Source organism: Protopterus annectens, chromosome 2.part0 (assembly GCF_019279795.1).
Source record: "Protopterus annectens isolate FY-2018-M chromosome 2.part0, PAN1.0, whole genome shotgun sequence".
NCBI classification, from domain to species: domain Eukaryota; kingdom Metazoa; phylum Chordata; order Ceratodontiformes; family Protopteridae; genus Protopterus; species Protopterus annectens.
Window position 1 is genome coordinate 1,212,503,071 of NC_056728.1, and position 12,311 is coordinate 1,212,515,381.

At 34.3% G+C, this 12,311-nt stretch overlaps 1 protein-coding gene across 2 annotated transcripts in view; it reads right to left on the reverse strand.

Moving 5' to 3' along the window:
• The window catches only part of YIPF7 (Yip1 domain family member 7), a 355,884-nt gene that overhangs the window by 132,357 nt on the left and 211,216 nt on the right, over positions 1-12,311 (reverse strand). The window lies entirely within an intron of this gene.

A 12,311-nucleotide genomic window follows, 5' to 3' on the forward strand; every position in this document is an offset into this window, starting at 1 on the left:
AAGACTGTAAAGTACATTTAGTCTAATTTTACAAATTTAATAACATTAATATTAAGCAAAATCTTGGAAAATGTTTATGTCTTTTTAGAAATATCTAGTGGAATTGGCACCAGAGGCAACTATGCTTTTTGCATACCAACATTGTCCTGCCAAAATATATTCAAAATAGTGACCATTCTTGTTCAATTTTTTACATATCTTTACTCTCTCTTGTATAGCTGTAATAAAGCAATGTTAAATCATCTTGTGTATAGCTTTACAGTTTAACAGGTTGTAAATACTATTTAATATTAAACAATACAATAATAACTAGCATAAAATATCTTGGACTTTCAGATTTAATCTGTTTACCAGTGTTTCTTATGCACTAATACCTGTTTTTTTCTTCCCACCTAAAAGAGTATTGTCAAGAAAGAATGAAATATTATTTCTTTTCTTCCTGTAGCTCTATTTCAGATCCTTGTGCAGTACTGCTTATACAGTCAATATAAAACTGAGAAAGTACCCCTCCCCCTGCAGCATTGCAGTATTGTTTATTTGTTTTGTTAGGTTAACAAACTATGGACCGTTGTCTGATTTGATCATTTTTATAAAGCTTTTGCATAATTGATTTGAACTGTATGTATACTATAGCCCATCTTCTGGCTGTACTTGATGCAACTGAGTTTTTTTCTTTTTACTTTTAACATTTACTTGCAAATAGATTATCAGTGACATCTATGCCCAATTGAGACATTTCATTACAATTACCAAATAGTGTTGCCTGTAAACATTTTAACAATTATGTTTTAACAACAATAATGCTTTAGAAAAACACAAGCTACTTGTCTGGCAATCAGTCTTGTTGTTTATCTTATCTGTCCAACATTTCCTGTAACTATTTATTTAGTCTAGGAAGGTCTGAGCTCACATTTCAGTTAATAAGTATTTGTGATTTGTATAACTATGCATTTATGCTACATAAATAGACATTATTTTACAATTAGCTTACATATTTTTTAACTTTTGATTTCAGTATTTTTTTATTTAACTGCCCTACCATTGATTTTATAAAAACTGTTTGACTAATACCATTTGTGATTTTATTTCTTTTTTTTAAATTCAGAACTTTAACTGTTTGGTGTGGTGTTACTTTGCAATTATAAAAATTGTAAAAAACAAAATAGATATTAGCTTAACAAACACATGTTTATATTTACATTATTTATATTTGCTGTTGTCTGCCTGTTATTCTTGTGCATTATAACAGATGTATTTTAGATGAAAAGAAAATACATGCATGTCAATCTCGTGACTTTAAATGTTTATACAAGCATGTCAGTGTTGTGACTTTAAATCTTTACTCTTATTAACTATTTTTATTTAATTGTATGCACTAGAACAGTTTTGTTTATATTTTGACTATGCTAAGAATAGCAGTCATATGCTCTACTTTACTGTAATACTGATAAATATCTTGCTTTAATTGAATGGAAGTTTTAAACATTTGAGAATGATCTGCCCAGATTCTACCATCCTACCATGTGTGCTTAGCCATTTTCAAAACACAAACATATTATAAAATATATTTCTTTTGTACAAATCAGCTGTAGTTTCCTGTTCTTTTTAAGCTCAGCTGTTATATGGAGGATGTCAATCTCTGCCAGTTTAGCTAATTTATTTTCTTTATCCTGCAACTGCTGTTCAAGAGTTTCCTCATAGTCTGCCTGATATGTCTCAGGAGCCTGTTCTGCTGAATCTGAAACTCCTAAGCACTTTTGAAAAAATGTATGTATAGCTTGTTTAAGCTTCCTGAACTTATTGTGTCTGTCTTTTAGAAGTTTATTACATTCTTTTGTAACAAAATGTACTAGAGGTTCTATCAGTAACTGATTTGACTCGTGGTGACAGAACATAACTGTTCAACATCTGAATATAATGGAAACACTTTACCCTTATTTATTTTTTTATCATGAAAAGGTCTGTATTCACAGTCTATCTTTTTAGCAATATCATGCAATACTTTTTTATGGCATGGTAAACAAAATGCAGTTTTTGTTGAATCACACAATAAACATTTGTCATACCCCACATGGTTTTCTTTGAGATACTTGTCAAATATTGTAATATATATTGCATAATGCTTTACTATCAATTTGCCCTGATAAGGTTCAAAAACTGCAACTAAAACACTAGAAAACAACCAGTCCTATGACACAATCCAAAAGACCACACTCGGACAATAAATTTAGTGCTTTCATTCACTTTTGATCCTGTGAACTTCTTCAGAAACATTTACAATGAACCCTACCCTCTCCTTTTATATCATAAACTATTACTAGCAGGAAATGACATCATATAATTAACAATTAAATTAAAACACACATGTATGTGTATGCTTGTAATATTAAAAATATAATATTAATATTGTTTAAAAAGCTTATTAAACAATCTAAACTTTAAGATAATCATCTGTTTGTTAAAAAAACATTTTAAATTTATAGCTTCATTTAGTCCAGGTGCTTTGTCTGCACCCAAGAATAATTGCCAAAATGCTTCTTTACATTCAAGTATGTTATTTAAATCACCAATGAGCAAAACCTTTTCAACATTCTCTAATACAAAAAATTCAAACTTTTTGAATTCATGACATAATAGTGCATGCCTAGCTAATGAATTTGTTCTATCCTTCTTTTTGATAGCCAAGTTGTGTTTGTATATCCTGCGTTTTAAACTCCTTATAGTCTTGCCAATGTAATAACCCTCACATGATGTGCAGGTAGCAATACAGACAACATAGTCACTGTTGCAATTATAATATTGTTTTGCCCAAAAAGTTTCTTTTGAGTGACTCAGAGTAACGAAGGAAGAATTACTAATAAATCTACATTGTTTGCAATTACTACATGCATAAGTGCCCTTTTTATTGCTATATATTCTGGTACTACTGATGGTCTTGTCCTTTTCAGATTCTAACATTAACCTGATGTTAGTTTCCCTCTTATAAGTAAATCTGGGTGCCAATCCCAATGTTGCCACTAACTCCTTGTTTCCAAGAATTATTTTCCAGTTGTTTTCTATGATGTGTTTAATATGCCACATTTCATTAACTATAGGTATAGGAAATGCTGTTGTATATTTAATAGCTTCAGTTTTCAATGTACCCATAGTGTTGTTACTCAATGGACCTACCATAATATCAGTAGACTGCAAAATAGGTGAGGCAACCCTCCCTTCTTAGTGCCAAGACTTCATTTTCTATCTTTTTTAACCAATCTAGAGTGTAGTTAGAAAAAGTGACCTCAAAAACAGAACTTCCTTTTGAAAAGTGTCGTTATCAGAGGTTAATCTACTAATTCTGATGATCTGTCCTTTTATAACTCCCTTTTTCATGTGTAGTGGATGTAAACTTTCTTTATGTAGATATTGGTTAGCAAATACTGGTTTTCTGTAAATTTTACTTGTAAACTTTTTTCTCTCATAGTCTACACTTATATTTAAATCTAAAAAATTGATCGATTCTCCAAAACCACTAATTTTTAATTCCAAAAATTCAGTAGTGGAATTCAAGTCCGAAACCAAATCTACAAATTCCTCATAGTTTCCAGTCCACATGAAAAACAAATCATCTATATATCTGTAATATATTAGTACTTTACTAAAACTAGGATGTTGGTTTAGAAATTTCAGTTCCCAGTTAGCCATAACTATGTTTGCAAAGGCAGGTGCTACCCATGTCCCCATTGCTACTCCGGAAACTTGCTTGTATAACATCTTATTGAATTAAAAAAAACTGTTATTCAAAACCAAATCCATCAAACAGCAGATGGTGTTAATTTTTACACCAGAAAAATCAGTATTTGTGGTAAGATACTCTCTTAGATATTCAATACCCTTTTCTTGGTCAATAGAAGTGTATAAGGACTTCACATCTAAAGTACCAAAACAAATCCGTCTGTAATGTTATATTCTCTCAAAATTTCTAACAAATGCCAGGAATCTCTGAGATAATATTTAGATTTCTGGACTATAGGATTGAGAATATAATCCAACCAAATGGATATGTTTTCAGTTTTAGAATGTTTAGCTGAAATAATTGGCCTAAATGGAGGATTTTTTTGATTATTCTGGATTTTTGGAATACCAAAAAATGATGCCATTCTAGGATGTTCCACTTGTAAGAAATTATAACTGTTGTTATCTATTTCACCCTGGCTGAACATGTCAAATAATGTGACATCCAATTTTTTGTAACTTTGGTTAACATCTTCACATTTTACCTTTTTATATGTGTCCACATCTTCTAACATAACCTCTAAAGAACTTTCATAATCTTTTGTGTTCATAATAACTATCTTGCCACCTTTATCTGTTCTCATTGTTCTACTGTCAGGATTTTTACTTAAAATGTGTAATGCTTTATACTCCTCTGTAGACAGGCTTTGTTCATAATCTTGGTGACTAATTCTTCTGAATTCACTCTCACATATGGTTTGAAACACCTGCAAAGTAGTTTGTAATGGATGGTTAAAAGTGCTAGGCTTACTTGGCTTGTCATCTAAAATAGATTTGGTTTGTTTCAAAACATCCTGCATGATATAACTTAAATGTAATTTTCTCAAATACAATCTGAAATCAATTAACAGTTTGCCTATATTCATACCACAAGCAGGAATAAATGAAAAGCCCTTTTTCAAAACACTTTCTAATTCAACGGAAAGGGAAATGTTTGTTAGGTTAAGAATGTCAACATCAAAATGTTTTACGCCTTCTTGGTTTACCACTTTTTCCTGTTTTTCCCTTTCCCCTTCCCTTTGTTCTGAGTGGTATTGTACCACTTCATAGTCCGTTTGTTGGATAAGTTGTCCTTGTGAAAAGAGGCATTATGATGTCTGGCTAAAGGAACATCTAGTGTAACTGTCTGTGCATAACTAGCCCTGTTTTCACTATTTTTCTTGTTTTGGTCCATTGAAGGACCTGCATTTTGTGTAGCTGGAATATTGTCATTAACCTTTTCTGTGCCAGACATAATGTTAGTAAAAGTCATCCTTTCCTTGTTGGTTGTGTCATTATCGATCACATGAGATGATGCATTAAAATTCCCAGTGTCACTGTTAGTCACTGCCACTTTCTCCCCTGGCCCTTCATATGTAATATAGGCCTAGTTAGATTTGTAAGCAAGAATGTCTCTTTTTAGTTTAGTTTGTTTCCTGGAAATGATAGTAGCCCTATGTCGGTCAGCCTTCGCTTCTACACCATTGTACAATTCAGTAAAGTCTTTAAAACAACCAAAGCTTTTGATACGTTCATGCATTGTTTTAATATTTTCCTTAACTTTAATGATCTCTTTTCCATAATGAACAACTAGAATGCACATCATGTTTAGCCTGGTTTCATTGTACAAGTCTATAAGTGTTTTACTTAATTCATCACCAGGCGTGACACAATTTGGGAATTTTGCAGTCCTTAAACCTTGCGGTACAACCTTATATGAAATACACTCTTTCAAATATTGCATTTCTAAAGTTAGTGTCACGTATTTAAAGACTTGTCTTTCCATTTCATATATGCTCTTTTTACAGGAAACAGTATCCAAAAAAAACTATTGTCATTTGAACTGTTACTTACATTGACATTCGTGACTGTTTCAGCCACCTTAGTAAATGGATTGTCATTCTCTTTGCATATGTACCAATAAAAAGGGCACTTATGCATGTAGTAATTGCAAACAATGTAGATTTATTAGTAATTCTTCCTTCATTACTCTGAGTCACTCAAAAGAAACTTTTTGGGCAAAAAACTATTAAAATTGCAACAGTGACTATGTTGTCTATATTGCTACCTGCACGTCATGTGAGGGTTATTACATTGGCAAGACTATAAGGAGTTTAAAATGCAGGATATACGAACACATTGGCTATCAAAAAGAAGGATAGAACAAATTCATTAGCTAGGCATGCACTATTATGTCATGAATTCAAAAAGTTTGAATTTTTTGTATTAGAGAATGTTGAAAAGGTTTTGCTCATTGGTGATTTAAATAACATACTTAAGAAGCATTTTGGCAATTATTCTTGGGTGCAGACAAAGCACCTAGACTAAATGAAACAATAAATTTAAAATGTTTTATAACAAACAGATGATTATCTTAAAGTTTAGGTTGTTTAATAAGCTTTTTAAACAATATTAATATTATATTTTTAATATTACAAGCATACATATAAATGTGTTTTTTAATTTAATTGTTAATTATATGATGTCATTTCCTGCTAGTAATAGTTTGTGATATAAAATGAGAGGTTAGGGTTCATTGTAAATGTTTCTGAAGAAGTTCACAGGATTAAAAGTGAATGAAAACGCTAAATTTATTGTCCGAGTGTGGTCTTTTGGATTGTGTCACAGGACTGGTTGTTTTCTAGTTTTTTAGTTGCCCTGATAAGGTGTTACATTTACTAATGTGCTGTGTATACCAACATTGCAATTTACTAAACCTTGGTTTACTCCTGCACGAATTGTCTACTAGCATCCATACAAAAAATGTGACACAGAAAAAAGTCTTACCAGTGAGCAAGAAAACAGGTGATCAGGCTGTAGATTCAGATGGCTGGAAATTTTTCAAAATCACTTGAGAAGCTGGGGAAACACAACAGGCAGCAGACTGTTGTACAAAGTAGATATCCACCTTTTCTTTGAGAATTTATGGCACTGTGACTTTCCTGCACTGCAGGCTCAATCTGGATTCAGATGTCTGAAAAAATTTTACTACTGCAAGCTGCATAAACTGGAATACTTCTGATTATAAATTACACATACGTACAAATGTTAGCTACTGCATTTTGACTGAAGTGACCCTCTGCAGGGCTTACCACTCCCTCTGTGTTCGAATACAGGCTAGCTTGCTATTGAAAAATTATATGGTGCTGCTCACTGTGATGGATTACAAAGAATTACAATTAGGGTTTCTGTGATTATAATGAATTAGTTATGCATTCTCATCTAGGGTTTTAACTTTGACCTCTCCTGTTTTGTTCTTTAGGTGAACTTCATAAACATCCTTTTTTTTTGAATCTATGATAAGTTCTCTGTGACCTGTGACCTGCTATAAAAAATTGTCTCTATTTAACATCCTATTTTTGTAGCCAAATTCAGTTGCACAAATATGCAAGTGCTTGTATTAACATTTTTAAATTCCATGACTTGCAAGTTTGAGCACAAGAACACTGAGAATGAATGTGCAAAAATGGGGACTTACGCATACTACATCAGAGATTAGGGTGTCTTAGACTTTTCTGTAAGGTACATTGTTCTCAAAGTTAATATAAAGTAGCAGGTTTTCTGGGAGTGCAACCCCCACCACCCACCTCCACACTGCACAGTGCAGTGGGGCTTGTTCCCAGTAAAAAAAGTACATGTTAGGAGGACAGGGAATGTTGACATTTGTTGATAATCCTTCAGAATCTTTTTTTTTCATAACTCCTAGACTCCCAGTTATGGCTCTTGGAATAAAAACAGAGAATTGTATATGAACACAGAAAGATGATGACTGAAGAAAACTCTTCATTCGCAATTTGATCAGGGTGCCAGATGCAGCCCCTATACAACAGTATGTCACCTTATCTTGTCCAATCACACTTTCTTGTCTGTACTGTACCACAAAAAACTTTTGACCTACATTGCAAAATGACCCTGGCAATATATTCCGTGATCCTACCAATATGTCCATTAAATAGTACTTTAAATTAAACTCTTCAATCCTGTTTTTTTTTTTCAATTTTACATTTAGGCTGCCCATATTTTCTCATATGCCCTTGTTGCACTCAACACTGTGGCTTTCCTGTATTGATTGCCTTCCACATGCCACTGTTTCATATTTATATATGTATTCCTAAGGGCAAATGTTTATTTACTGCATATATCACTGTTCTAAAATACATCCTCTACCCTTTGACTTCACCACCAGAATCATGTATAACATTCATAAGATTCTCTCTCTCATTCTGTCAAACTCTGTGTTATCCCATTCAGAGATGGATTAATACTTCTAGTGTATGAAGTCAAGCTGTTGACAATAGGTAAGACTATTAGCATTTGGGAGTTTGAAAAGCCTGTCCATCATAATTTTCTATAATTTTCCTTATAAAAAAGTGAGTCTAATGGACCTGTAGCTACTCAGCTACTGTGTGGAGCCATCTTTGTGTAACATCACTCTTAATGTGCAATTCTTTCTCAGTCCTGTAACACCTTCCCAGCTTTAAGTGACAGAATGCAGTTTAGCCTGTGATGCCCAAAAAAACTATTCTAGAAGGTTAGTGGTTTAGTCCCTGTGCATCATTCCCCCAAAGTCTGTTGATGTTTTCCCTAGTTATTCTATGCTCTCTTCCCCATGTATCAATCATCTTCCCCTGTGGCAGCCCTACCTTCACATGCTACACCCTTCTCTTCCATTCCTCCATATATACTGACACAAAGAGCTCATTTAAAATGTTGCCTGCATTACAGTCTTCCCTTACTTTGTCTATTTTTTCTAGGAAATCAGTATCTGTTCAAGTCCTTCTACTTTCCCTGATATATCTAAAGAATTTTTGTTACCCAGAACTTATCCTTTTCAGTAGTGCTGCCTTACGCCCCACTAATTGTCTTTGTTATTTTGTCCACTTAAACATTCTCGTTGTACATAATCCCATGTGCTCTTCTTTATTCACTTAAAGTTCTTTTATCCTCCATATTTACCCAGGCTGGCTGACTTTTGTTTGGATTTCATTCCTCTTTCCCTCTGCTTCTTCTTCAGTTCACCTGCAATTATCCAGTTGTCATAATTTCCTGTTACCTCTCTGTTGCCTCTCACTACACTTCCTGGGGCTGAAGATTGCCCACCCACGATACCATATCTTTGTCATTATCACTGCTTCCACTTTTACTGTATAGTGCATGAACTGCACTATAGCATAACCACTTTTATCAGGTAGCTCCCTAATATTCATCATTCTGATTTGGTGAAAACTAGATCAAGAATATTATCTTTGCATATGAAGGGTTTTCATTTAATTTCCCTGTTCAGATTTTAACAAGTCCCTCTTCCTCATTCTATAGCATTGGGCATAGACCCATTGAAAGTCAAGGTCTTACACATAAAGGTTCATAGGTGTATGCTAGGCTAACAACAGCTGGGGCCTTTAAATGCCTAGCCATGCAATCCAAATGTTTCCCCGAGTTATTGTACCTTACTGGTTATTTTAAGGGGATATATATTAGTTAGGGCATGATTTAAAGGCCACTTCTGTCCATCAGAGACACAGGTGACAAACAAGTTGTGAATTTCTAATTTCCCATCCACTGGTCCTGGTTACTCTTGAATAGGGTTAGGGACGGGTTCTGCTTCACATGAATAGGAAGCCTATTCCAGAGATTGAGGATTATCTGTGATACATGATTGCCTCTCCAACATGTCCTATTTAAGTTGCAAACAAAGTTTAAATCCTTAGATCACTTATTTCTGTAAGCAAATATTACGCTATCAGTCTGCAGAGTATTTCAAGCCTAGCCAATATCCAGAGGTTAGAATCAAACCCTGTACTTTGTATCTATGAGGTTAAGACCTTAACCATTACTTAATCTCTCTTCCAATTCACTACTCAGTACTGCTCATAAGCCTGATACCATATCTTGTCCCTGTGCCTGCTAACCTCTCTACTCTAGTTAACAAAAAGCAATAACCTGTCTCCTCAATAGACTTATGACTATTCCCTCAAGCCTGACAGCCTTCTATTCCTGATTATTAGCCTCTTACACAGTGTTTGTTTTTTTATTCACTTTCCAAGCCTACATTGTCATTCCAAACTCCCTTATTTTCTTTCTGCTATTTCCTCATACACTAAATGCTGGTAGAAGACTAGCCTGGTTCATAAACAGTGCAGGTGATATGTCTCTTACTCCTGGCATGCTGACACCTCTCTGTACAAATACAGTATACACTAGACAGTGTTTTTTCTGAGACAGATGCTATCATGCACCATCACATTCTACTCGTGGCTTCCTTTATGTTTCCTTTTAAAGTGTTCACTTTTCTTACCACTCATACTCCTGTGTAATTTTCATCCTATTTCAGTTTAAAGAGAAGTTTGTCCTACTACATTATGTCAGTCTATATCTCAGTGCCTGGTTTCCTTTACTTGAAGGTACAGGCAGATTATATGATCTGGGTCCTGATCATTCATTATTTATCCATCCTCTGCTAGCTCAAAACCCTTTTTTTCTGCAAAGCATTCTTTTAGCTGAAGTTCACCATTCATAATATTCTTGGCTAGGATTCTCATGACATAGAGAAGATCACAAAATTTTTGCCAACATAATGTAGCTTAAAATGTTTCACCATGAAGTGGAAATCAGGCTGCATAGCCTTATGAACTGGGAATAATACCAGAATCACTATTAAAAACAAAAGTACACTCACACATTACTGAAAATAAAACTGAATTCACACAATATCATACATGCAAGTGTGTTCACACAATAGCAAAAACAAGACTACATTCACAGAACAGACTGAGTGTTGTCCTAGTCCCAGCATCAAGCATGGTACAAGGCAAACAGTTTCTGCTCAAAAAGTACATTGTTTTTGCCAGATGAAAAACTAAAGCACTTAAGCAACAGTAAAAAGACATAACGATGGTAACTTAAGGAGCGTAAATGACTTTCTAGAACTCTGCATCAGAAGCAGGTCCAGGCAAGAAGCTAACAACAGATGACATCCTGGAGGGGGTCAAGTGAACTGGAGTGCATCAATGACTAGCATCACCCTTTCAGAACAGTAAATGCCCTTCCAGTAAAAAGTAAGCAACAATCACAAAGGAGGCAATGCACCATACAGTGTTGTAGGACATAATTTGACAGTTTTAAGAATAAAGGTTATTTCCTTTCCAGTGATGCACAGCAGTTGCAGTAAAGACTTTATTGAACCTGTTTACACATCTGAGTTGTGTGTCTTCACTTAGCATCCTGACAAACACTGAAAATGTCATATGGTGTTAGGAGCACTTGATGTCAAAAGGTTTATTTGCATTCACATAATGCATTTATTGATTTATTGAGCTATATGTCTGTCTGCCTGTCTGTCTCTCTATCTATCTGTCTATCTATTTATCTATCCATTAGCCAGTATACATGTACCATTTTCAAGTTCAGCCTGAGAGGTTACACAAAGCCATGAAAAGAGCAAACACAATGTCAAGTGTAGCATATGTAGAAAACAGAAGTTTGCATCATTTGATGAAACATTACAGTGTTAGTAGTATTAATATACACTAGCTGTAACTAACTGACAGTGAATATGCAATATTTATGGATTGCTTTAAAAAGAGGGTAAGGGGGAGTAAGGGAGGAGAGGAGGCACTTGGAGTGGATTGACAGAGATTAAGAGGTAAATGGAGGAACGAGGAAGGGAGAGGCTTTGAAGAGGGAGCTGTGTAGATATGGTGTATATGTAAGGATAGTCATATGGAGTGGGGAATTTTGTATGTAATTTGGAACTTGTGGTTTGGTTATTGCCCTTAAATGACTCCTTGCTTAATAAAGCATTAACATGAAGCTTCTTCGTATTCTAGTTTTTTGTTCCTTGTTTTTTATTTGTTGGTATCTGAATGTAATAAAGGATGAGAGGGATTTTACATGGCTTGGAAGTGATTTCCATGTTTGTGGTGCCATTTTGAGGCACTGTGGTGTCAGGTGAAAGTTATTTCAAAGAAAGCATAAGGTGAAGGAAGATGCTGATCACAGGTAGCAGGTGATGTTTCTTTTGATCAGTCAGCACACAAACATCAGAAGGTTTCAAGGTGCATAAGTACACACACATACACACACACGTACACACACACACATATATACACACACATATATATATATATATATATATATATACACACACACATATATATATATATATATATATATATATATATATATATATATATACACACACACACACATACATATATTTAGTTAGATGGTCTGTGGGAGATAAATAAGGTGAGCAGTATGAGGAGGAATGCAAGAGTGGGCATTGTATTTTATGATGACAGCAACAGGTGGAACTTCAAGTACTTTGTTAAATATTTATCAACATTATGGTAATATGAGGAAGGGAGGTATTTGCAGGACAGTAGCAGTGATGGTAACCATTTGAAATGCTGGGACCCACTACAGCAAGCCCTGAAACACAAAGACTAAATGAAAGAAAAAAACAGACTTATATATACTAAGTCTGAAATGGCCATTGGTCAGAATATTCCTTTTTCCCCTGAGGCATAGAGATCTTGGAGTTAGTATGTATAAATTTA